Source organism: Amaranthus tricolor, chromosome 10 (genome assembly GCF_026212465.1).
Source record: "Amaranthus tricolor cultivar Red isolate AtriRed21 chromosome 10, ASM2621246v1, whole genome shotgun sequence".
Lineage (NCBI taxonomy): Eukaryota > Viridiplantae > Streptophyta > Magnoliopsida > Caryophyllales > Amaranthaceae > Amaranthus > Amaranthus tricolor.
Window position 1 is genome coordinate 21,851,504 of NC_080056.1, and position 25,553 is coordinate 21,877,056.

Sequence of the window (25,553 nt, forward strand, 5' to 3'; positions counted from 1 at the left end):
TGTTTGATCAATTGAGAGGAGCCGAAATCTTTTCGAAGATCGACTTAAGATCGGGTTATCATCAGCTAAGAATAGCTGAAGGGGATATACATAAAACCGCTTTCAGAACGCGTTATGGACATTATGAGTTCACGGTGATGCCGTTTGGGTTGACAAATGCTCCGGCCGCGTTCATGTGCTTAATGAACCAAGTGTTTAGTGCGTACTTGGATAAATTCGTCGTTATCTTTATCGATGACATATTGGTCTATTCGAAGGACCAAGAAGAACATCAGGAACATCTACGTTTCGTCCTGCAAACCCTGCGAGAAAATAAGTTGTACGCAAAGTTGTCAAAGTGCGAATTTTGGTTGGATAAGGTATCGTTTTTGGGTCACTTTGTCTCTAAGGAAGGTATTTCAGTGGACCCGATAAAAGTGGAGGCAGTTCGAAGTTGGCCGACACCGAAGAATGTCACCGAGGTACGAAGTTTCCTAGGTTTGGCCGGGTATTATCGTCGTTTTGTTAAGGATTTTTCGCGTATTGCTCGGCCCATGACCTCGTTAATGAAGAAAGAGAAGAAGTTCGAATGGACGGGTGAATGTGAACAGGCCTTCATGACTTTGAAGAAAAGGTTAACTACGGCTCCTGTTCTTACTCTACCTGACCCTAAGTTGGATTATACTGTTTACAGTGACGCGTCGAAGAAAGGGTTGGGTTGTGTTCTGATGTAGGACCGTAAGGTGATTGCTTATGCATCTCGACAGCTGAAGGTACATGAGGTCAATTATCCGACCCATGATCTGGAATTAGCCGCTATAGTTTTCGCTCTCAAGATATGGCGGCATTACTTGTATGGCGTTAAGTGTAGGATTTACACGGATCACCAGAGTCTAAAATACCTCTATACCCAACCTGACTTAAATATGCGACAACGTCGGTGGTTAGAGTTGATGACAGATTATGACCTGGAGTTCATATATCACGAAGGGCGAGCGAACTTGGTGGCCGATGCTTTGAGTAGGAAGTCTAGTCACTCGCTGTCTGCCCTGGACGGAGTTGAAGAGTTGCATCGGGATTTTGCTAGGCTGAACTTGGAAATAGTACGTAAAGGTGAATTACAGGGGTGTTTGAGTGCCTTGGCTATTCGACCTTCGTTCTTTGAGGAAATTTTGAATTCCCAGGATAAAGACCCGAAACTTTTGAAATTAAAGGATCAAGCACGGGAAGGAACAGCAGAGGGATTCCTTGTCCATGAAGATGGAAGCTTGAGGTTCAAGGGTCGTTGGTGTTTACCGACAGGGGAGGAATCTTTGAAGGAACGTATCCTGGAAGAAGCCCATTGTACGAAATTTTCAGTACATCCGGGTGGTGACAAGATGTACCAAGATCTAAAGTTAATGTTTTGGTGGTCGGGGATGAAGAAAGATATTGCAGAGTATGTCTCACGCTGTCTGACCTGTCAGAAGGTTCAAAGTGAGCATAAGAGACCAGGAGGATTATTGCAACCGTTAGAGATACCAGTATGGAAGTGGGATGATATCTCTATGGATTTTGTTGTGGGTTTACCTCGAACGAAAGCAGGTAATGATGCCCTATGGGTTATAGTTGATCGTTTGACTAAGTCGGCACGTTTCATCCCTATGCACTGTCGCTGGGAAATGGAACAATTGGCACGAGCCTACATTAAGTATGTCGTTCGATTCCACGGTGTACCCCGTACTATTGTGTCAGATAGAGACACCCGATATCTGTCACAGTTTTGGCAGACCTTGCAGCAGGCATTGGGTACAACATTACTCCATAGTACGTCGTTTCATCCGCAGACGGATGGACAGACAGAACGAACGAATCAGATACTGAAGGATATGTTGCGCGCAATTGCCATGGAGTGGCAAGGGTCTTGGGATGAACATTTGGATCTAGTAGAGTTTTCTTACAACAACAGTTATCAAGCTTCTATACAGATGGCCCCATTCGAGGCTTTGTATGGGCGTCGTTGTCGCAGTCCGGTTTATTGGGACGATTTTACTGAAGCGGTGACCTTAGGACCTGAATTGTTGTTTCAGATGAAAGAGAAGGTACGATTGATAAGGGATCGGTTGAAAGCAGCACAGGATCGCCAAAAGTCGTATGCTGATTTGAAACGACGGCCGGAGGAGTTCACCGTAGGAGAACAGGTGTTACTTCGCGTATCACCCTTGCGCGGAGTAGTACGTTTTGGTGCTCGGGGAAAGTTGAGCCCTCGATTCATAGGGCCGTATGAAGTTTTGGAACGTGTGGGTAAGGTGGCTTATCGGTTAGCTCTTCCGAACTCTTTAGTGAAGGTACATGATGTATTCCATGTGTCTCAACTAAAGCGGTATCATGCCGCAGCCACTCATGTTTTAGATCCCGAACCTTTGGATTTGGATGCATCTTTGTCGTACCCAGAGCAACCGATTCGAATCTTGGACAAGAAGGTCCGTAGCACTCGACGGAAGGATATAGTTATGGTAAAAGTCCTGTGGTCAAATCACGAGCGTGAAGCGGCTACTTGGGAAACAGAAGACGCTATGCGAGAAAAGTACCCTCACCTTTTTCAGGTCAGTAGAGTTACGGGGACGTAACTTCTTAAGGGGGGTAGAGGGCGATAGGAATTTCGCGCAACGAATGTTAAATCTTTGTTTTGGTAGTTGCGTTTTACTCATGAGTCATGATGTGCATGTGTGTTCGGTGTTTTCCGTTGCCACATAAGTTACGAGGACGTAACTTCTTTTAAGGGGGGTAGTCTGTAACACCCCGTAATTATCGGGTTTAAAAATAATATAATATATAATAAAATAAAATATAACAATATAAAATAAATAAGTAATATTAAATTATATTATTTTACATAATTAATTATAAGTAACAAAGTAGGTTAACTTTAACGGTAACGAGTTTTATCGCATGACGTTTTGTTTTGATTGTGATAATAACACAATAATTACTCAATTAATTAGTTTATAATTAAAAAAAAATATAGAGATGGGAATGTGAAGGGGGGGCTGCCGGTTTGGGGTATGGGAGGAGTTTTTGTAACTCCTCTCATAATGGTGTAATTAGGAGTGTTAATTGGTCCTTGAACTCCTTATTAATCCTAAGCATCAATGGTCTTCCTCACATTCCTCACATTCCTCACATTACCTCACACTTTCAAAAAAAAATTCAGAAATTTTCCTCTTTTGTGCTTGGTTTCGGCAGCCTTAATAAAAAAAAAATTGTTCAATTCAATCTTCAAATCAAAGGGTAAGTAGGTTGAGTTGTTAATTATAAATTTTATTTATAAGAAATTCTAGTATGAGATTATATAATATTTCTTTCAATATGATGAAATCCTATGACTTATTAGGAGGATTGAGTATTTTACATAAGTTTTCTTTTATAATCCTTTGATAAAATTAATTTGTTAAAAGGATTAAATCATATCTCTGTTATGCACAATTTTTCCTTGTTTTATATTCTTTAACAAAGTTTAAATTTGTTATAAGAATAAAGTTTATTCAAAGGTTAAAAATGTATTTATTTTATGGCTTATATTTCTCTAGCAAGATGTTAGTTTGTTAGATGAAATTTTAAGTGTATGGAATAAGTATTGTAGGTAGCCATGAGTTATAAATCCTTTAACAAAATTTGATTTGTTTAAAGGATTTGTCCTTATATATGTGTTTGATTCAAAAATGATAATATATGATTCTCTACAAAATTTTAATTTGATAAGAGAATCAAGTATTTAATTTAATTGTCATGGGTTATGAAACTTTAATTGCTTTTGAAGGATCTTGTGGATGAATATATTTAAATTGTTAGTTTTGTGTTTTTGATGATGGTTTGGATTGTTGATGGGATTTTATGTATTGTTACATGTGTGGAAATATCAAGTAGATGGTGGGATATGAGATTTGGTTTTATTTGTTTTATTTTAGTAAAAGGTAAATTTGGTTTTTGTTAGGTATATTTTGATATGAGGATTTAAAAAGGATTAAATAATTGAAATAGAAAAAAATATATATATAAATATAATAAAAATAATTTAAGCAGCGGGAATTTTCGGACAGCAGCTGCTGCCTCGGTAGTGGCGCCCCGATCCGAGTATCGGGTGTGTTTCGTTGCGGTTTTATTTAACCGATGTTTTTTTTTAAAAAACTCGTAAAACGCTTAAAATAATTAAAAATAGTAATCGAATGCTAGAAATTATGAAATTTGGTACCCAAGATAATTGATGCGTTCCGGACGCAGCGGTGAAGTCGGATTTTTAATTTGAATTTTCTAAACTGTCCGATTTGGCCATAAAAGTTTCTGGTCAGAATGGGAATTTTGGAGCGAACATGAATTGGATGAAAACATTTGAAATTATCAAGTCTTTGTGATATTTTAGTAGTATGGAGTGGATTTTTGTGAAAACCCGTTATTAAACGTGGTCGTTTTGTGTGTTTGTTAATTAGGACCTCGATTCATAAGAGGGTGAAATTCTTGTCGTGCTTGAACGTTGTTGGAATTGCTGTGCTTAAAGGTACACGCTTAGACCATACTGTTACTTGGTTGTGCAAGTAATGTTGTTTTATTCCTAATCAAGGCATTGTAATCACATAAGGATTAGACACCTCAAATAATATGAAATGATTATGTGGAAATTGAGAATTTATGGATATGTTACCCAAAAGGGTTAACAAATGAATTGGAAAATTATCAACTATTTTTCCCATGGCTTTCAGGGATCTTTATGATCACCATGGGGGTATGCATACTTAACCTTTGGCGACCCGAACAGGACGGGCAACGTCTTAGGTAGGTGGTTGCCTTGGGATTAGCTCTCCTAAGTGTATTCCACCAAACAAATTGGAAATATGACTTGCACGACCCGCACATGTCGGGCAACGTTGCAAGGTTGGAAATAATGAACAAAGATTACATAATAGAGCCTTTGCATGCTAGGGTAAACTCAATGCTTGTATTCAACCTGTTTAATATATGTATGAAGTCTCTGACGTGTATTGGTTGTTCTTTGGAACCTGCTACGTGTTATCATACGACGTGCAGCAGGTTAATCGCAGGAGGGGGCTGGAGTGAGGATTCAGCTTAGAACTCGTAACCATCAAGTCTAGACTTACTTTGTAATGAGTCTAAATAATTCAGTTTATGTAACCAAAGTTTGTGATGTTTTCTTTTATCTCGTACAATTTTAGTTAGTCTAGAGGCCGATGGGCTCTCGAGTTGTATGTAAAGACTTCCGCTGTTTGTTTGGTTTTGTTTTGTTTAGCGCTATTTTCTTTGTTGACCATATTCCTTTACCGTTGGAACGTTGACGATCCGAGTAAGGATAAGTTTTCTTGCGTCCGTTTGTGAGCCGGATTCATGTTCTCACATGATATTCCGGGTCACTTAAACCGGGCCGTTACAATTGGTATCAGAGCCAACGTTCCCTAGGAGCTAAAGGAATATCAGACCTTAGGAACGAGAGATGGGGAATGGTCAAATATGCTGAATGTGTTGTTGTGATGTATCTGGCTTTGGACCATTAGGGTTATATAGTGTTCTAGGTGTCCTTAGTTATCATTTTTATTTTCTTACCTGTTACTTTTCGTTATGTGTATATGTTCAGGAATATGAATATGGGAAAGACACCTATGGACACACACACCCCTAGTGGATCGAGTGAGGTACCGATGTTCGACTATGAAACTGCTTGGATAGAAGTTTCCAACGCCGACATATGGAAAATAAGGAGTGGCGAAAGTATCCAAGACTATAGGGAGAGGATGCTTATGGTCAGGGAAAAAGCCAATAGAATATGTTACGATTTAGATTTGGACCTAAATAGGTTACATCATTTGTCTGAATCTAGGAAGAGTGTAGCACCTAAGAGAAAGGGCGAGTCTCCAGTATCGGGCGGCACCAATGTGACCACGGAACCGTTAAGAGAGCGGGTTCTTCCTGATTCCCCACTGGTGGAAACTGAGGCTCAGGCAGAGAGTGATATCGAGATGTGGGAACCTAGTCGTGAACCGCCTACTTATATAGAAATTTCCAGCGATGATGACGAGAGGGAGAACTGGGGATCGCACTACGACTTATATGGCTTTGAGGTTGGGTTTGATAGGGGGTGGTCTGATGAGGAAGATCCTGAAGAGGACATAGAGGATGTACCATTAAGCAGCCCCAGTGATAGTGGTAGTGAATCAGATGGATCGTATTCAGACTCCAGCTCTGATTCTGGAGAAGACGGGGATGATGAGGACTTCGATATAGCAAGTTACGATGAGGGTGCTGACACTTGGGATGCTTGGCGCTAGATGTTCTATTCCTTTTTATTTTGTTTTCGCATTTTTTTTCTTTGAGATATTTTAAGTTGTATCTTTTTAATCAAATAAGTGATAAGGTAATAATGTAACTCTTGCATGAGGAAACTTTCGATGTATTAAAAGATATATATATAAAATATTGAAGTGTGTTTGCTGTTTCTTTCGGTGTTGTAAGTTTGTGCATTACATACGTAATTTCCTTTTTGTAAGTATATACATATATACATAAAACAATAACAATAACAATAATAGTAAAATAACGTTAATAATGATAATGATAATACTTATATATATGTATATATATCTAGGGATATAACGAACAAGTAAACGACTGTTAGGGTTACCCCACAACCCTTGTTCTTTCTCCAAAGGCTACGAATCTTAGGACTTTCTTTTGATTTGTACCTTTCTTTCGCTTGCAGAAGATGCCTCTAATTTCTAGGAAGAGACTGTCTCGAAGTGACGCTAACCGTACGATAAGAAATCTGGTGAAAGCGTTAACAAATGTAAATGCACCCCGAGAGAAGTCTTTGTCAGAGTTAGCCTCAGAAATGAGCAAAAGGATTAGCCAGAGTAAACCCTCGACTTTCGATGGTAAGGGAGAACCATCGGAACTGGAACTTTGGTTAAGAGAATTTGACAAACTTTTCGATGTAGTAGAGTGCCCAGAAGAATTAAAAGTCAATCAAGCTGCCTTTTATTTGGTGGGAGAAGCCGATTACTGGTGGGCAAACAGTAGATCAGGGTTGTTAGAGCAAGCTGAGGGGGACTTTGCTTGGGATTTGTTCAAGAGGGCTCTGCGAGAGAAATTTTATCCGCTGCATGTTAGAAAGGATAAGTCGAACGAGTTTGCGCGATTGGAGATGGGCAGTATGACGGTAGACGAGTATTACCACAAATTTATGGAATACCTCAAGTATTGTCCTGATGATGTACCCACCGAGGAGAAAAAGATGCAACGCTTTGAGCTAGGGTTGTCTTTCGATATTCAAAAGCATATTGAGAGTGACCGATATAACACACTGGAGCAGATGTATAAGCGGGCATCACAAATAGGGAATATTTTGAGGAAAGAAAAGGAAAAAGAGAAGGGTATTGTCCCAGAGAAAAGGAAGGAAGTTTCTGGCCAGGTTTTGGAGAATATGCCGGGCTCTTATCATAAGAAAGCAAGGAATTTTGGAATTTACCAGGGAGGCGGGTCTAATTCGAATTCAGGAATTAGGAACAACGCGAAGTTTGCTAAGCCATTATTGGATCGAGATGGCAATGAGAGGAGGTATTTTTGTAAGAGGTGCAAGAAAAATCATCCGGCAAAGGATTGTGAAGGAAATCTGATCGAATGTAACTTTTGCCACAAGAAGGGGCATAGAGAGTTTGAATGCTACATTAAGAAAGGGAGTGGAGGTCAACACCCGAGTGGCCAGAACCGACAGCAAAATTTAAACAACGCTGGTGGTCAAGCCAGTCAACAGCACGGGAATGGAAATCGTGGCAATGCTGGTCAGAGGTTCCAACGACCTTTTTATGGCGGGCAAGGCCGAGTAGAGGGGAATCGAGTAGAAGGGTCAGAGATGCAGCGCGGGGGAAATCACGTGGGAGGAAATAATGTACAGCCGGCGAGCGGAAGGGTATCTGCGGTCAGTGCAAGAGAAGCTGACCAGGCGACAGATGTGGTTACAAGTACGTTCGCCATTCATTCTATAGCTGTGAATGTATTGTTTGATTCGGGAGCTACATGCTCATTTCTTGCAAAGAGTAAAGTGAACGAGTTGAATTTGGAGACCTTTGAAAAGGTTTCTTATACGGTGGCTGTACCATCGGGGAAATTGTACAGTTGTGAAAAACTATATAGGGATGTACCCTTAAGGATAGGGAAGGTAGTCTTTCCTAGCGACTTGTATGTGTTAGATATGGAAGGTTTAGAAGTAATTTTGGGGATGGATTGGTTGGGAAGGTATAAGGCCATTATTGAATGCAGAGAGCAGAGAGTTTTGCTGGAAGGACCACGTGGAGAAAGTGTTAGATATAGGAAGTTTCCCAAGGGACCCAGGACGAATTTGGTGTCGACCTTAGAGTTGCAAAGACTTGTGAGGCAAGGACACCCTTTGTATTTATGTCATATCAGTCAGGGGGATAAGGAAGAAGGAAATCCCCAGGATATTGCTGTGGTGAATGAATTTTTGGATGTTTTCCCGGACGAGATTCCCGGAATGCCACCTCAACGGGAAATTGACTTCACGATTGATTTGGTACCGGGGGCTGGACCGATTTCAAAGGCCCCTTATCGTATGGCTCCAAAGGAGATGGAGGAGTTGAAGTCTCAACTGGAAGAATTGTTGGATAAAGGTTATATTCGACCTAGTATTTCACCTTGGGGCGCTCCAGTTCTGTTTGTGAGAAAGAAAGATGGTAGTCTAAGGATATGTATCGACTACAGGGAGCTAAACAAGGTAACAGTTAAGAATAGATACCCGTTGCCCCGGATAGATGACTTGTTTGATCAATTGAGAGGAGCCGAAATCTTTTCGAAGATCGACTTAAGATCGGGTTATCATCAGCTAAGAATAGCTGAAGGGGATATACATAAAACCGCTTTCAGAACGCGTTATGGACATTATGAGTTCACGGTGATGCCGTTTGGGTTGACAAATGCTCCGGCCGCGTTCATGTGCTTAATGAACCAAGTGTTTAGTGCGTACTTGGATAAATTCGTCGTTATCTTTATCGATGACATATTGGTCTATTCGAAGGACCAAGAAGAACATCAGGAACATCTACGTTTCGTCCTGCAAACCCTGCGAGAAAATAAGTTGTACGCAAAGTTGTCAAAGTGCGAATTTTGGTTGGATAAGGTATCGTTTTTGGGTCACTTTGTCTCTAAGGAAGGTATTTCAGTGGACCCGATAAAAGTGGAGGCAGTTCGAAGTTGGCCGACACCGAAGAATGTCACCGAGGTACGAAGTTTCCTAGGTTTGGCCGGGTATTATCGTCGTTTTGTTAAGGATTTTTCGCGTATTGCTCGGCCCATGACCTCGTTAATGAAGAAAGAGAAGAAGTTCGAATGGACGGGTGAATGTGAACAGGCCTTCATGACTTTGAAGAAAAGGTTAACTACGGCTCCTGTTCTTACTCTACCTGACCCTAAGTTGGATTATACTGTTTACAGTGACGCGTCGAAGAAAGGGTTGGGTTGTGTTCTGATGTAGGACCGTAAGGTGATTGCTTATGCATCTCGACAGCTGAAGGTACATGAGGTCAATTATCCGACCCATGATCTGGAATTAGCCGCTATAGTTTTCGCTCTCAAGATATGGCGGCATTACTTGTATGGCGTTAAGTGTAGGATTTACACGGATCACCAGAGTCTAAAATACCTCTATACCCAACCTGACTTAAATATGCGACAACGTCGGTGGTTAGAGTTGATGACAGATTATGACCTGGAGTTCATATATCACGAAGGGCGAGCGAACTTGGTGGCCGATGCTTTGAGTAGGAAGTCTAGTCACTCGCTGTCTGCCCTGGACGGAGTTGAAGAGTTGCATCGGGATTTTGCTAGGCTGAACTTGGAAATAGTACGTAAAGGTGAATTACAGGGGTGTTTGAGTGCCTTGGCTATTCGACCTTCGTTCTTTGAGGAAATTTTGAATTCCCAGGATAAAGACCCGAAACTTTTGAAATTAAAGGATCAAGCACGGGAAGGAACAGCAGAGGGATTCCTTGTCCATGAAGATGGAAGCTTGAGGTTCAAGGGTCGTTGGTGTTTACCGACAGGGGAGGAATCTTTGAAGGAACGTATCCTGGAAGAAGCCCATTGTACGAAATTTTCAGTACATCCGGGTGGTGACAAGATGTACCAAGATCTAAAGTTAATGTTTTGGTGGTCGGGGATGAAGAAAGATATTGCAGAGTATGTCTCACGCTGTCTGACCTGTCAGAAGGTTCAAAGTGAGCATAAGAGACCAGGAGGATTATTGCAACCGTTAGAGATACCAGTATGGAAGTGGGATGATATCTCTATGGATTTTGTTGTGGGTTTACCTCGAACGAAAGCAGGTAATGATGCCCTATGGGTTATAGTTGATCGTTTGACTAAGTCGGCACGTTTCATCCCTATGCACTGTCGCTGGGAAATGGAACAATTGGCACGAGCCTACATTAAGTATGTCGTTCGATTCCACGGTGTACCCCGTACTATTGTGTCAGATAGAGACACCCGATATCTGTCACAGTTTTGGCAGACCTTGCAGCAGGCATTGGGTACAACATTACTCCATAGTACGTCGTTTCATCCGCAGACGGATGGACAGACAGAACGAACGAATCAGATACTGAAGGATATGTTGCGCGCAATTGCCATGGAGTGGCAAGGGTCTTGGGATGAACATTTGGATCTAGTAGAGTTTTCTTACAACAACAGTTATCAAGCTTCTATACAGATGGCCCCATTCGAGGCTTTGTATGGGCGTCGTTGTCGCAGTCCGGTTTATTGGGACGATTTTACTGAAGCGGTGACCTTAGGACCTGAATTGTTGTTTCAGATGAAAGAGAAGGTACGATTGATAAGGGATCGGTTGAAAGCAGCACAGGATCGCCAAAAGTCGTATGCTGATTTGAAACGACGGCCGGAGGAGTTCACCGTAGGAGAACAGGTGTTACTTCGCGTATCACCCTTGCGCGGAGTAGTACGTTTTGGTGCTCGGGGAAAGTTGAGCCCTCGATTCATAGGGCCGTATGAAGTTTTGGAACGTGTGGGTAAGGTGGCTTATCGGTTAGCTCTTCCGAACTCTTTAGTGAAGGTACATGATGTATTCCATGTGTCTCAACTAAAGCGGTATCATGCCGCAGCCACTCATGTTTTAGATCCCGAACCTTTGGATTTGGATGCATCTTTGTCGTACCCAGAGCAACCGATTCGAATCTTGGACAAGAAGGTCCGTAGCACTCGACGGAAGGATATAGTTATGGTAAAAGTCCTGTGGTCAAATCACGAGCGTGAAGCGGCTACTTGGGAAACAGAAGACGCTATGCGAGAAAAGTACCCTCACCTTTTTCAGGTCAGTAGAGTTACGGGGACGTAACTTCTTAAGGGGGGTAGAGGGCGATAGGAATTTCGCGCAACGAATGTTAAATCTTTGTTTTGGTAGTTGCGTTTTACTCATGAGTCATGATGTGCATGTGTGTTCGGTGTTTTCCGTTGCCACATAAGTTACGAGGACGTAACTTCTTTTAAGGGGGGTAGTCTGTAACACCCCGTAATTATCGGGTTTAAAAATAATATAATATATAATAAAATAAAATATAACAATATAAAATAAATAAGTAATATTAAATTATATTATTTTACATAATTAATTATAAGTAACAAAGTAGGTTAACTTTAACGGTAACGAGTTTTATCGCATGACGTTTTGTTTTGATTGTGATAATAACACAATAATTACTCAATTAATTAGTTTATAATTAAAAAAAAATATAGAGATGGGAATGTGAAGGGGGGGCTGCCGGTTTGGGGTATGGGAGGAGTTTTTGTAACTCCTCTCATAATGGTGTAATTAGGAGTGTTAATTGGTCCTTGAACTCCTTATTAATCCTAAGCATCAATGGTCTTCCTCACATTCCTCACATTCCTCACATTACCTCACACTTTCAAAAAAAAATTCAGAAATTTTCCTCTTTTGTGCTTGGTTTCGGCAGCCTTAATAAAAAAAAAATTGTTCAATTCAATCTTCAAATCAAAGGGTAAGTAGGTTGAGTTGTTAATTATAAATTTTATTTATAAGAAATTCTAGTATGAGATTATATAATATTTCTTTCAATATGATGAAATCCTATGACTTATTAGGAGGATTGAGTATTTTACATAAGTTTTCTTTTATAATCCTTTGATAAAATTAATTTGTTAAAAGGATTAAATCATATCTCTGTTATGCACAATTTTTCCTTGTTTTATATTCTTTAACAAAGTTTAAATTTGTTATAAGAATAAAGTTTATTCAAAGGTTAAAAATGTATTTATTTTATGGCTTATATTTCTCTAGCAAGATGTTAGTTTGTTAGATGAAATTTTAAGTGTATGGAATAAGTATTGTAGGTAGCCATGAGTTATAAATCCTTTAACAAAATTTGATTTGTTTAAAGGATTTGTCCTTATATATGTGTTTGATTCAAAAATGATAATATATGATTCTCTACAAAATTTTAATTTGATAAGAGAATCAAGTATTTAATTTAATTGTCATGGGTTATGAAACTTTAATTGCTTTTGAAGGATCTTGTGGATGAATATATTTAAATTGTTAGTTTTGTGTTTTTGATGATGGTTTGGATTGTTGATGGGATTTTATGTATTGTTACATGTGTGGAAATATCAAGTAGATGGTGGGATATGAGATTTGGTTTTATTTGTTTTATTTTAGTAAAAGGTAAATTTGGTTTTTGTTAGGTATATTTTGATATGAGGATTTAAAAAGGATTAAATAATTGAAATAGAAAAAAATATATATATAAATATAATAAAAATAATTTAAGCAGCGGGAATTTTCGGACAGCAGCTGCTGCCTCGGTAGTGGCGCCCCGATCCGAGTATCGGGTGTGTTTCGTTGCGGTTTTATTTAACCGATGTTTTTTTTTAAAAAACTCGTAAAACGCTTAAAATAATTAAAAATAGTAATCGAATGCTAGAAATTATGAAATTTGGTACCCAAGATAATTGATGCGTTCCGGACGCAGCGGTGAAGTCGGATTTTTAATTTGAATTTTCTAAACTGTCCGATTTGGCCATAAAAGTTTCTGGTCAGAATGGGAATTTTGGAGCGAACATGAATTGGATGAAAACATTTGAAATTATCAAGTCTTTGTGATATTTTAGTAGTATGGAGTGGATTTTTGTGAAAACCCGTTATTAAACGTGGTCGTTTTGTGTGTTTGTTAATTAGGACCTCGATTCATAAGAGGGTGAAATTCTTGTCGTGCTTGAACGTTGTTGGAATTGCTGTGCTTAAAGGTACACGCTTAGACCATACTGTTACTTGGTTGTGCAAGTAATGTTGTTTTATTCCTAATCAAGGCATTGTAATCACATAAGGATTAGACACCTCAAATAATATGAAATGATTATGTGGAAATTGAGAATTTATGGATATGTTACCCAAAAGGGTTAACAAATGAATTGGAAAATTATCAACTATTTTTCCCATGGCTTTCAGGGATCTTTATGATCACCATGGGGGTATGCATACTTAACCTTTGGCGACCCGAACAGGACGGGCAACGTCTTAGGTAGGTGGTTGCCTTGGGATTAGCTCTCCTAAGTGTATTCCACCAAACAAATTGGAAATATGACTTGCACGACCCGCACATGTCGGGCAACGTTGCAAGGTTGGAAATAATGAACAAAGATTACATAATAGAGCCTTTGCATGCTAGGGTAAACTCAATGCTTGTATTCAACCTGTTTAATATATGTATGAAGTCTCTGACGTGTATTGGTTGTTCTTTGGAACCTGCTACGTGTTATCATACGACGTGCAGCAGGTTAATCGCAGGAGGGGGCTGGAGTGAGGATTCAGCTTAGAACTCGTAACCATCAAGTCTAGACTTACTTTGTAATGAGTCTAAATAATTCAGTTTATGTAACCAAAGTTTGTGATGTTTTCTTTTATCTCGTACAATTTTAGTTAGTCTAGAGGCCGATGGGCTCTCGAGTTGTATGTAAAGACTTCCGCTGTTTGTTTGGTTTTGTTTTGTTTAGCGCTATTTTCTTTGTTGACCATATTCCTTTACCGTTGGAACGTTGACGATCCGAGTAAGGATAAGTTTTCTTGCGTCCGTTTGTGAGCCGGATTCATGTTCTCACATGATATTCCGGGTCACTTAAACCGGGCCGTTACAATTGGTATCAGAGCCAACGTTCCCTAGGAGCTAAAGGAATATCAGACCTTAGGAACGAGAGATGGGGAATGGTCAAATATGCTGAATGTGTTGTTGTGATGTATCTGGCTTTGGACCATTAGGGTTATATAGTGTTCTAGGTGTCCTTAGTTATCATTTTTATTTTCTTACCTGTTACTTTTCGTTATGTGTATATGTTCAGGAATATGAATATGGGAAAGACACCTATGGACACACACACCCCTAGTGGATCGAGTGAGGTACCGATGTTCGACTATGAAACTGCTTGGATAGAAGTTTCCAACGCCGACATATGGAAAATAAGGAGTGGCGAAAGTATCCAAGACTATAGGGAGAGGATGCTTATGGTCAGGGAAAAAGCCAATAGAATATGTTACGATTTAGATTTGGACCTAAATAGGTTACATCATTTGTCTGAATCTAGGAAGAGTGTAGCACCTAAGAGAAAGGGCGAGTCTCCAGTATCGGGCGGCACCAATGTGACCACGGAACCGTTAAGAGAGCGGGTTCTTCCTGATTCCCCACTGGTGGAAACTGAGGCTCAGGCAGAGAGTGATATCGAGATGTGGGAACCTAGTCGTGAACCGCCTACTTATATAGAAATTTCCAGCGATGATGACGAGAGGGAGAACTGGGGATCGCACTACGACTTATATGGCTTTGAGGTTGGGTTTGATAGGGGGTGGTCTGATGAGGAAGATCCTGAAGAGGACATAGAGGATGTACCATTAAGCAGCCCCAGTGATAGTGGTAGTGAATCAGATGGATCGTATTCAGACTCCAGCTCTGATTCTGGAGAAGACGGGGATGATTAGGACTTCGATATAGCAAGTTACGATGAGGGTGCTGACACTTGGGATGCTTGGCGCTAGATGTTCTATTCCTTTTTATTTTGTTTTCGCATTTTTTTTCTTTGAGATATTTTAAGTTGTATCTTTTTAATCAAATAAGTGATAAGGTAATAATGTAACTCTTGCATGAGGCAACTTTCGATGTATTAAAAGATATATATATAAAATATTGAAGTGTGTTTGCTGTTTCTTTCGGTGTTGTAAGTTTGTGCATTACATACGTAATTTCCTTTTTGTAAGTATATACATATATACATAAAACAATAACAATAACAATAATAGTAAAATAACGTTAATAATGATAATGATAATACTTATATATATGTATATATATCTAGGGATATAACGAACAAGTAAACGACTGTTAGGGTTACCCCACAAACCTTGTTCTTTCTCCAAAGGCTACGAATCTTAGGACTTTCTTTTGATTTGTACCTTTCTTTCGCTTGCAGAAGATGCCTCCAATTTCTAGGAAGAGACTGTCTCGAAGTGACGCTAACCGTACGATAAGAAATCTGGTGAAAGCGTTAACAAATGTAAATGCACCCCGAGAGAAGTCTTTGTCAGAGTTAGCCTCAGAAATGAGCAAAAGGATTAGCCAGAGTAAACCCTCGACTTTCGATGGTAAGGGAGAACCATCGGAACTGGAACTTTGGTTAAGAGAATTTGACAAACTTTTCGATGTAGTAGAGTGCCCAGAAGAATTAAAAGTCAATCAAGCTGCCTTTTATTTGGTGGGAGAAGCCGATTACTGGTGGGCAAACAGTAGATCAGGGTTGTTAGAGCAAGCTGAGGGGGACTTTGCTTGGGATTTGTTCAAGAGGGCTCTGCGAGAGAAATTTTATCCGCTGCATGTTAGAAAGGATAAGTCGAACGAGTTTGCGCGATTGGAGATGGGCAGTATGACGGTAGACGAGTATTACCACAAATTTATGGAATACCTCAAGTATTGTCCTGATGATGTACCCACCGAGGAGAAAAAGATGCAACGCTTTGAGCTAGGGTTGTCTTTCGATATTCAAAAGCATATTGAGAGTGACCGATATAACACACTGGAGCAGATGTATAAGCGGGCATCACAAATAGGGAATATTTTGAGGAAAGAAAAGGAAAAAGAGAAGGGTATTGTCCCAGAGAAAAGGAAGGAAGTTTCTGGCCAGGTTTTGGAGAATATGCCGGGCTCTTATCATAAGAAAGCAAGGAATTTTGGAATTTACCAGGGAGGCGGGTCTAATTCGAATTCAGGAATTAGGAACAACGCGAAGTTTGCTAAGCCATTATTGGATCGAGATGGCAATGAGAGGAGGTATTTTTGTAAGAGGTGCAAGAAAAATCATCCGGCAAAGGATTGTGAAGGAAATCTGATCGAATGTAACTTTTGCCACAAGAAGGGGCATAGAGAGTTTGAATGCTACATTAAGAAAGGGAGTGGAGGTCAACACCCGAGTGGCCAGAACCGACAGCAAAATTTAAACAACGCTGGTGGTCAAGCCAGTCAACAGCACGGGAATGGAAATCGTGGCAATGCTGGTCAGAGGTTCCAACGACCTTTTTATGGCGGGCAAGGCCGAGTAGAGGGGAATCGAGTAGAAGGGTCAGAGATGCAGCGCGGGGGAAATCACGTGGGAGGAAATAATGTACAGCCGGCGAGCGGAAGGGTATCTGCGGTCAGTGCAAGAGAAGCTGACCAGGCGACAGATGTGGTTACAAGTACGTTCGCCATTCATTCTATAGCTGTGAATGTATTGTTTGATTCGGGAGCTACATGCTCATTTCTTGCAAAGAGTAAAGTGAACGAGTTGAATTTGGAGACCTTTGAAAAGGTTTCTTATACGGTGGCTGTACCATCGGGGAAATTGTACAGTTGTGAAAAACTATATAGGGATGTACCCTTAAGGATAGGGAAGGTAGTCTTTCCTAGCGACTTGTATGTGTTAGATATGGAAGGTTTAGAAGTAATTTTGGGGATGGATTGGTTGGGAAGGTATAAGGCCATTATTGAATGCAGAGAGCAGAGAGTTTTGCTGGAAGGACCACGTGGAGAAAGTGTTAGATATAGGAAGTTTCCCAAGGGACCCAGGACGAATTTGGTGTCGACCTTAGAGTTGCAAAGACTTGTGAGGCAAGGACACCCTTTGTATTTATGTCATATCAGTCAGGGGGATAAGGAAGAAGGAAATCCCCAGGATATTGCTGTGGTGAATGAATTTTTGGATGTTTTCCCGGACGAGATTCCCGGAATGCCACCTCAACGGGAAATTGACTTCACGATTGATTTGGTACCGGGGGCTGGACCGATTTCAAAGGCCCCTTATCGTATGGCTCCAAAGGAGATGGAGGAGTTGAAGTCTCAACTGGAAGAATTGTTGGATAAAGGTTATATTCGACCTAGTATTTCACCTTGGGGCGCTCCAGTTCTGTTTGTGAGAAAGAAAGATGGTAGTCTAAGGTTATGTATCGACTACAGGGAGCTAAACAAGGTAACAGTTAAGAATAGATACCCGTTGCCCCGGATAGATGACTTGTTTGATCAATTGAGAGGAGCCGAAATCTTTTCGAAGATCGACTTAAGATCGGGTTATCATCAGCTAAGAATAGCTGAAGGGGATATACATAAAACCGCTTTCAGAACGCGTTATGGACATTATGAGTTCACGGTGATGCCGTTTGGGTTGACAAATGCTCCGGCCGCGTTCATGTGCTTAATGAACCAAGTGTTTAGTGCGTACTTGGATAAATTCGTCGTTATCTTTATCGATGACATATTGGTCTATTCGAAGGACCAAGAAGAACATCAGGAACATCTACGTTTCGTCCTGCAAACCCTGCGAGAAAATAAGTTGTACGCAAAGTTGTCAAAGTGCGAATTTTGGTTGGATAAGGTATCGTTTTTGGGTCACTTTGTCTCTAAGGAAGGTATTTCAGTGGACCCGATAAAAGTGGAGGCAGTTCGAAGTTGGCCGACACCGAAGAATGTCACCGAGGTACGAAGTTTCCTAGGTTTGGCCGGGTATTATCGTCGTTTTGTTAAGGATTTTTCGCGTATTGCTCGGCCCATGACCTCGTTAATGAAGAAAGAGAAGAAGTTCGAATGGACGGGTGAATGTGAACAGGCCTTCATGACTTTGAAGAAAAGGTTAACTACGGCTCCTGTTCTTACTCTACCTGACCCTAAGTTGGATTATACTGTTTACAGTGACGCGTCGAAGAAAGGGTTGGGTTGTGTTCTGATGTAGGACCGTAAGGTGATTGCTTATGCATCTCGACAGCTGAAGGTACATGAGGTCAATTATCCGACCCATGATCTGGAATTAGCCGCTATAGTTTTCGCTCTCAAGATATGGCGGCATTACTTGTATGGCGTTAAGTGTAGGATTTACACGGATCACCAGAGTCTAAAATACCTCTATACCCAACCTGACTTAAATATGCGACAACGTCGGTGGTTAGAGTTGATGACAGATTATGACCTGGAGTTCATATATCACGAAGGGCGAGCGAACTTGGTGGCCGATGCTTTGAGTAGGAAGTCTAGTCACTCGCTGTCTGCCCTGGACGGAGTTGAAGAGTTGCATCGGGATTTTGCTAGGCTGAACTTGGAAATAGTACGTAAAGGTGAATTACAGGGGTGTTTGAGTGCCTTGGCTATTCGACCTTCGTTCTTTGAGGAAATTTTGAATTCCCAGGATAAAGACCCGAAACTTTTGAAATTAAAGGATCAAGCACGGGAAGGAACAGCAGAGGGATTCCTTGTCCATGAAGATGGAAGCTTGAGGTTCAAGGGTCGTTGGTGTTTACCGACAGGGGAGGAATCTTTGAAGGAACGTATCCTGGAAGAAGCCCATTGTACGAAATTTTCAGTACATCCGGGTGGTGACAAGATGTACCAAGATCTAAAGTTAATGTTTTGGTGGTCGGGGATGAAGAAAGATATTGCAGAGTATGTCTCACGCTGTCTGACCTGTCAGAAGGTTCAAAGTGAGCATAAGAGACCAGGAGGATTATTGCAACCGTTAGAGATACCAGTATGGAAGTGGGATGATATCTCTATGGATTTTGTTGTGGGTTTACCTCGAACGAAAGCAGGTAATGATGCCCTATGGGTTATAGTTGATCGTTTGACTAAGTCGGCACGTTTCATCCCTATGCACTGTCGCTGGGAAATGGAACAATTGGCACGAGCCTACATTAAGTATGTCGTTCGATTCCACGGTGTACCCCGTACTATTGTGTCAGATAGAGACACCCGATATCTGTCACAGTTTTGGCAGACCTTGCAGCAGGCATTGGGTACAACATTACTCCATAGTACGTCGTTTCATCCGCAGACGGATGGACAGACAGAACGAACGAATCAGATACTGAAGGATATGTTGCGCGCAATTGCCATGGAGTGGCAAGGGTCTTGGGATGAACATTTGGATCTAGTAGAGTTTTCTTACAACAACAGTTATCAAGCTTCTATACAGATGGCCCCATTCGAGGCTTTGTATGGGCGTCGTTGTCGCAGTCCGGTTTATTGGGACGATTTTACTGAAGCGGTGACCTTAGGACCTGAATTGTTGTTTCAGATGAAAGAGAAGGTACGATTGATAAGGGATCGGTTGAAAGCAGCACAGGATCGCCAAAAGTCGTATGCTGATTTGAAACGACGGCCGGAGGAGTTCACCGTAGGAGAACAGGTGTTACTTCGCGTATCACCCTTGCGCGGAGTAGTACGTTTTGGTGCTCGGGGAAAGTTGAGCCCTCGATTCATAGGGCCGTATGAAGTTTTGGAACGTGTGGGTAAGGTGGCTTATCGGTTAGCTCTTCCGAACTCTTTAGTGAAGGTACATGATGTATTCCATGTGTCTCAACTAAAGCGGTATCATGCCGCAGCCACTCATGTTTTAGATCCCGAACCTTTGGATTTGGATGCATCTTTGTCGTACCCAGAGCAACCGATTCGAATCTTGGACAAGAAGGTCCGTAGCACTCGACGGAAGGATATAGTTATGGTAAAAGTCCTGTGGTCAAATCACGAGCGTGAAGCGGCTACTTGGGAAACAGAAGACGCTATGCGAGAAAAGTACCCTCACCTTTTTCAGGTCAGTAGAGTTACGGGGACGTAACTTCTTAAGGGGGGTAGAGGGCGATAGGAATTTCGCGCAACGAATGTTAAATCTTTGTTTTGGTAGTTGCGTTTTACTCATGAGTCATGATGTGCATGTGTGTTCGGTGTTTTCCGTTGCCACATAAGTTACGAGGACGTAACTTCTTTTAAGGGGGGTAGTCTGTAACACCCCGTAATTATCGGGTTTAAAAATAATATAATATATAATAAAATAAAATATAACAATATAAAATAAATAAGTAATATTAAATTATATTATTTTACATAATTAATTATAAGTAACAAAGTAGGTTAACTTTAACGGTAACGAGTTTTATCGCATGACGTTTTGTTTTGATTGTGATAATAACACAATAATTACTCAATTAATTAGTTTATAATTAAAAAAAAAATATAGAGATGGGAATGTGAAGGGGGGGCTGCCGGTTTGGGGTATGGGAGGAGTTTTTGTAACTCCTCTCATAATGGTGTAATTAGGAGTGTTAATTGGTCCTTGAACTCCTTATTAATCCTAAGCATCAATGGTCTTCCTCACATTCCTCACATTCCTCACATTACCTCACACTTTCAAAAAAAAATTCAGAAATTTTCCTCTTTTGTGCTTGGTTTCGGCAGCCTTAATAAAAAAAAAATTGTTCAATTCAATCTTCAAATCAAAGGGTAAGTAGGTTGAGTTGTTAATTATAAATTTTATTTATAAGAAATTCTAGTATGAGATTATATAATATTTCTTTCAATATGATGAAATCCTATGACTTATTAGGAGGATTGAGTATTTTACATAAGTTTTCTTTTATAATCCTTTGATAAAATTAATTTGTTAAAAGGATTAAATCATATCTCTGTTATGCACAATTTTTCCTTGTTTTATATTCTTTAACAAAGTTTAAATTTGTTATAAGAATAAAGTTTATTCAAAGGTTAAAAATGTATTTATTTTATGGCTTATATTTCTCTAGCAAGATGTTAGTTTGTTAGATGAAATTTTAAGTGTATGGAATAAGTATTGTAGGTAGCCATGAGTTATAAATCCTTTAACAAAATTTGATTTGTTTAAAGGATTTGTCCTTATATATGTGTTTGATTCAAAAATGATAATATATGATTCTCTACAAAATTTTAATTTGATAAGAGAATCAAGTATTTAATTTAATTGTCATGGGTTATGAAACTTTAATTGCTTTTGAAGGATCTTGTGGATGAATATATTTAAATTGTTAGTTTTGTGTTTTTGATGATGGTTTGGATTGTTGATGGGATTTTATGTATTGTTACATGTGTGGAAATATCAAGTAGATGGTGGGATATGAGATTTGGTTTTATTTGTTTTATTTTAGTAAAAGGTAAATTTGGTTTTTGTTAGGTATATTTTGATATGAGGATTTAAAAAGGATTAAATAATTGAAATAGAAAAAAATATATATATAAATATAATAAAAATAATTTAAGCAGCGGGAATTTTCGGACAGCAGCTGCTGCCTCGGTAGTGGCGCCCCGATCCGAGTATCGGGTGTGTTTCGTTGCGGTTTTATTTAACCGATGTTTTTTTTTAAAAAACTCGTAAAACGTTTAAAATAATTAAAAATAGTAATCGAATGCTAGAAATTATGAAATTTGGTACCCAAGATAATTGATGCGTTCCGGACGCAGCGGTGAAGTCGGATTTTTAATTTGAATTTTCTAAACTGTCCGATTTGGCCATAAAAGTTTCTGGTCAGAATGGGAATTTCGGAGCGAACATGAATTGGATGAAAACATTTGAAATTATCAAGTCTTTGTGATATTTTAGTAGTATGGAGTGGATTTTTGTGAAAACCCGTTATTAAACGTGGTCGTTTTGTGTGTTTGTTAATTAGGACCTCGATTCATAAGAGGGTGAAATTCTTGTCGTGCTTGAACGTTGTTGGAATTGCTGTGCTTAAAGGTACACGCTTAGACCATACTGTTACTTGGTTGTGCAAGTAATGTTGTTTTATTCCTAATCAAGGCATTGTAATCACATAAGGATTCGACACCTCAAATAATATGAAATGATTATGTGGAAATTGAGAATTTATGGATATGTTACCCAAAAGGGTTAACAAATGAATTGGAAAATTATCAACTATTTTTCCCATGGCTTTCAGGGATCTTTATGATCACCATGGGGGTATGCATACTTAACCTTTGGCGACCCGAACAGGACGGGCAACGTCTTAGGTAGGTGGTTGCCTTGGGATTAGCTCTCCTAAGTGTATTCCACCAAACAAATTGGAAATATGACTTGCACGACCCGCACATGTCGGGCAACGTTGCAAGGTTGGAAATAATGAACAAAGATTACATAATAGAGCCTTTGCATGCTAGGGTAAACTCAATGCTTGTATTCAACCTGTTTAATATATGTATGAAGTCTCTGACGTGTATTGGTTGTTCTTTGGAACCTGCTACGTGTTATCATACGACGTGCAGCAGGTTAATCGCAGGAGGGGGCTGGAGTGAGGATTCAGCTTAGAACTCGTAACCATCAAGTCTAGACTTACTTTGTAATGAGTCTAAATAATTCAGTTTATGTAACCAAAGTTTGTGATGTTTTCTTTTATCTCGTACAATTTTAGTTAGTCTAGAGGCCGATGGGCTCTCGAGTTGTATGTAAAGACTTCCGCTGTTTGTTTGGTTTTGTTTTGTTTAGCGCTATTTTCTTTGTTGACCATATTCCTTTACCGTTGGAACGTTGACGATCCGAGTAAGGATAAGTTTTCTTGCGTCCGTTTGTGAGCCGGATTCATGTTCTCACATGATATTCCGGGTCACTTAAACCGGGCCGTTACAGTTATGATTTTTAATGCTCGAATTGACATAAGAAGAGAGAATACCTGGATCGGCCGTCATATGGGATGTGGCGCCAGTGTCCATATAGTAATTGTTATCTAGACGATTGGGATTGGCAAGCATTTGTAAAGAAGCTTCAATGTGAGTAGGAGTATGATTCGGACCCATTGCTTGAGCATTATATGCTTGAGGTGCTGGACCCAAAATTCCTGGCCCATTCGGCCTTGGTCCGATAGAATAGGAAGCAGCCTATGGAGCCCATGACTGAGCTGGGTACCGACATGGTGAACTGGGCGATTGACCCAGCTAAGGTGGCGATGAATAGGAGCCTTGTTGAAACTGCCAGGGCTGCCCATTATATGGGCTCGATTGTTGTGGAGCTAAATTAGATGAGCGACCCTTAGTGGAATTCTTGTTATTAGACTTCTTTTGCTTGCTGTTTTCGTTTGATGCCCGAGTTGAGTTTGCATGGAAGTCTGACTGATGTGGACTGCCAGTGGAGGAAACAAGGGCGGTCTGCTAGCGGTGGGTGGTGGCCCCCTCCTTGGCAAGGCGGTTCTTGATGGTGCGCTCGGCTAGCTTAAGACGGGATCGACAACTCTTAAAGGTAGGGAGAGGTTCTTTATTTTGAATGAAATCAACCGTTCTAGCATAGGCTTCGGGAAGGCCGGCTGTCATCTTTAGAATTAGACGAGTATTGGGAATCGGAGCATCAACATCCGTAAGACGATCTGCAAGGGATTTGATGTGATTGCAATAGTCTTCAATGGAGGTAAAATTCTCGAAATCAAGGTCAGCAAGTTCTTGTTCGAGATGAGAGGCTCGGGCTACTTTGTTGTCCTGGAACATTGATTCGAGACGAGCCTAGGCACCATGAGCGGTGTCATCCTTGAGAAAAATAGCCGTGAGAAGGTCATGAGAAGGTCCATGAAAGTAATATGATCGTTGCTTTCCATTGATTAACTTTGGGTATAAATATACAAATTACAAGGGATAATCATGCCTACTAATTAGCTACTAATTAGGCTATAAACATGGCTAGGAAATATACACTTACCAAAATTAGTTATAAAGTCAACAACAGAATATATGGATATACACAGTCAAAACAGAATATATATCCATATATTCTAACACTAAATAACATGTTGAGTACGTCTTCCCCTTGCTCTCCAAAGGTATATAAAGCAAAAGGGATGAATTTGTAGCCATTCTCCTCACACTTACCAGTGTACTTTTTCGTCTTTCTTTCTTCAGCATTAGCTAAAGAAGCCCCAGGTGCGAGACTCCTGTACTAGCAAAGGGCGAGCCTGCAGTGACATCCAAACATGCATCTTTTCCATGAAGCCAATTAAACAGAAGGAGACCCTCAGGTCTAAGCTCTTTCCCTGCCTCTGAATAAAACCACATCAGCGCCTCCTTACGGACCGAAATCCTAGATTTGCAACAGATATCCATAAGCATGTCCCAAACCAAATTGTGCCAAAACTTCACGCCAATCTCATGGGAATAATGGACAGCGTGATCGCCCCATTTATCCATTTTGGGATTATTAGCAGAAAATATTTGGGCGTGTGGTTCGCGAGTGGAGCTAAGAATGCCACTTGTCTTGGGGTGAGCATTTAACTAGGCATAAGGCTTTTCTCAGCAACATTAAAATAAGCCCTTACCAGCTATTACATCAATAGAGGACAACAGGTTCATCATTGAGAGAAAAAGCTTTGGAGCCACAAAAATCTCAGAAGAGACCAAGAGCACGTTGAAAAGCCGAACCCAAGGAAGAAAGATTGCTATTTTCCAAACATTAGCTTGGAGCGAGCTGGTTTGAAGACGAGAACTGAGGAAGGCATAGTTAATAACATCGTCTACTGAGTAGATGCCAAGCCTACCCATCTTACTAGGGAGGGTCGCTAACCTCCATTAGGGCTATGCAAAATTACACGGGACCGGCAGTCTAGACCGGAACCGGCCGGTTGAACTCGGACCAAAATCGGTCTGGATCGGAAGCATCAAGCCTGATCTCTGGTCCATATTTATTCTCGAGTCCGGGTTCCGGTCCGGCGCAATCGAAACCCGAAAAATTTAGGGTTAGACCGGTTACATACAGTGAATATGAAATATTTTCCCAACTTTCACATATAAATAGGAACCCTCCTAAATTAAAATAATTGAATCCCAAAAAATCAATTTGTGATTAAGCAATTGAAACCCAAAAAATAAATTTTTAATTTTGCTACTATTTCTACAATAGTTATAGAAAAAAATACTTTAAAAATATTTCAAATTGGTTTTTATGGCTTGTACTTTAATTTTTTTTTTTTTTTGCTTTCTTCTTGAATTAATTTAGTTCTTGTGTGAGTTGATATTTTTTGAAATTGTAATGAGTTAAAAAAAGTATGAGTTAAAAAGTAGTTGGGCCAAATCTGGACCGAACTGGTATTTTTCAGGGTCAGATCAGAACCGAACCAGAGGTAACAGATCCGGTTTCAGGTCCTTAAAATTTCAAAATCCGATCTTCTGGTCCAAGCGATTCCTTTCCGGTCTGGTCCGGGTTTAAACTGG